This window comes from Lepisosteus platostomus, chromosome 5 (assembly GCF_059453375.1).
Source record: "Lepisosteus platostomus isolate fLepPlt1 chromosome 5, fLepPlt1.hap1, whole genome shotgun sequence".
Lineage (NCBI taxonomy): Eukaryota > Metazoa > Chordata > Actinopteri > Semionotiformes > Lepisosteidae > Lepisosteus > Lepisosteus platostomus.
Window position 1 is genome coordinate 67382508 of NC_142615.1, and position 2052 is coordinate 67384559.

The window sequence follows — 2052 nt, forward strand, 5'->3', positions numbered from 1 at the left end:
GTACTTCTTTGCGGCTCTGTTTGCCCAAATCATATATTCACAACGTGAAATCTAGAAAATAATATTACGTAACCAAAATCCGCAATATGGAAACAGAACCTGTGTAATTGTTGACAGATGATGTACTCGTAACATTTTTACAAGAGGAACTACAACATTTAAAAAATGACTTGTATGTACTTGATATCTCTAATCAATCCACTGCACTGAATTAAAACAAAACGAAAACTAAAATGCCCTGGGCATACAGTTTCGCGCTTCTTATCAGTTGCTCAAAAGTAATTTGACTGTATGAAATGCATAATATAAACCTAGAAACATATACGTGAGCTGTATTTATGTAGTATCGGTGTCAAGACATACCTCTCAAATACTGTAGATCAAGTTAAAAATATCTCAAGACCGATTCTGGTCATAATGAAACCATGTTTCGTGTATGTTTTCTTTAAAGTACCGAGACCAGCCATATACTGTATGTTTATGTTCCAAAATTAATATCGTTTATGGCCTTCACACGCGTTGCAATATGCTCCTATTCTTTTTATGCTCAACTACTAAGATTTCCCTTCAGTGGTAAAATTCCATATGAATATTCAATACTACAACGGGCACAGTAAAGACGTTTACTGTAAATCTTTCTACGACAGACCAACGGACCACGAGTGCCCCTGTCGGTCAACCAATCACATACCGCGGTACCCCACGTCATCTTGCGTCACAATGCGCAACGCCGTAGCCAATTACCTCCGGTTCGTGTCTGTACCGCGCACTTTGAATCGCTGCATCTGTACTTTATACACAGAGCAATTGTATATACAAAGCAATTGTTTTATAAAAACGCTACAGGCGTGCCAAAACCGTTTTCGAACTTCAAGCTAACTTTACCCCAGTCAAAGTGATGAAGACACAGACATTCAATGAAAACGAATTTGATTCACTCAAGGCTCCGCTCTTTTGTTGTGATGTCATTTTAATTAATGTTAGCTGTGATTAGGTGTCGTTTTTGTCTCTTTTAACTTAAGAGTTAAAGAGTTTAAGAGTCTGCTCCTTTCTTCCTAGTATAGAAATAACATGTTCCATGTTTACAACCACCACTATAAATTATTTGTTCAGCTCTAATGCCTGTCTGCGTTGACAAGGCATCTCAAAATGACATATTTAAATAAGACCACGATCCTTCCTGTTACCATTCCTGTGGTTGGAGCATTGCTTCGCCCTTTTTCGTTCTTCTACAATATTTACAGACAGGGCTTTATCACTGGAGTTGTACAGAAGAAGTGTGCATCGGTCCATGAAAATCATCAGTACTGCTGTTGTTCTATGCGTAGTTTAACCGAGAGCACTTAAAAGATGCAAAAAGCTTTCAAAGAAAACAGAATTGAAAGACAGTAGAGTAAGGAGGTAAAAAAGCACTCCCCCGTCGAGGAATTAACCACCGTCGCCCGTGTGACTGGATATAAAAATAACTGATTCGTTTTTGCCCAGTCTCTGGAAGCTTCAATGCGATTATTTTTCCTTCCTTATTTCTTCATTCCCATGAATTTACCCTGTAGTAGAGGAAACGCGAAAGTGGGAAATTGCAGGCATTCTCCATTAGCACACACGACTGGGGATGTAGCTCAGTGGTAGAGTGCATGCTTCGCATGTATGAGGTCCCGGGTTCAATCCCTGGCATCTCCACGTGCTTTATATTATTGTGCTCACATCGCAATCTTCTGTTGAATGAGAACTCTTTGTCGGTGTTCATAGAGAGCCAGGTTTACACAATTAAGTTCAGTCACACACGAAGTGCTACAGTGTTGCTCTGCTGTTTTAGATGTACCTCCAAAGCATTTAGTTCTGTTAACTACAACAAATGATTTGAACAAATTTAACGTCATATTCAGGAAATCCAGAGAACGTCGCCACACTTGTGGCTGTTGAAGAAAACACCTGTTGAATCTCACCCGGGATTTCTTGAGAAATCATTCAGCAAACGAGTCCTCCCTCTGGACTCCGCACTAAACTGAAAGCTGTGCGAACTCCTCACTGCGTGTCCTGTACTGTTACAGG

The 2052-nt window shown here is 39.9% G+C and overlaps 1 non-coding gene across 1 annotated transcript; it reads left to right on the forward strand.

Moving 5' to 3' along the window:
* The first annotated feature begins 1608 nt into the window (after window positions 1–1608).
* On the forward strand, window positions 1609–1680 carry trnaa-cgc (transfer RNA alanine (anticodon CGC)). Its single transcript has one exon. It is a non-coding gene; the product is annotated as a tRNA-Ala (tRNA).
* The last annotated feature ends 372 nt before the right edge of the window (window positions 1681–2052 follow it).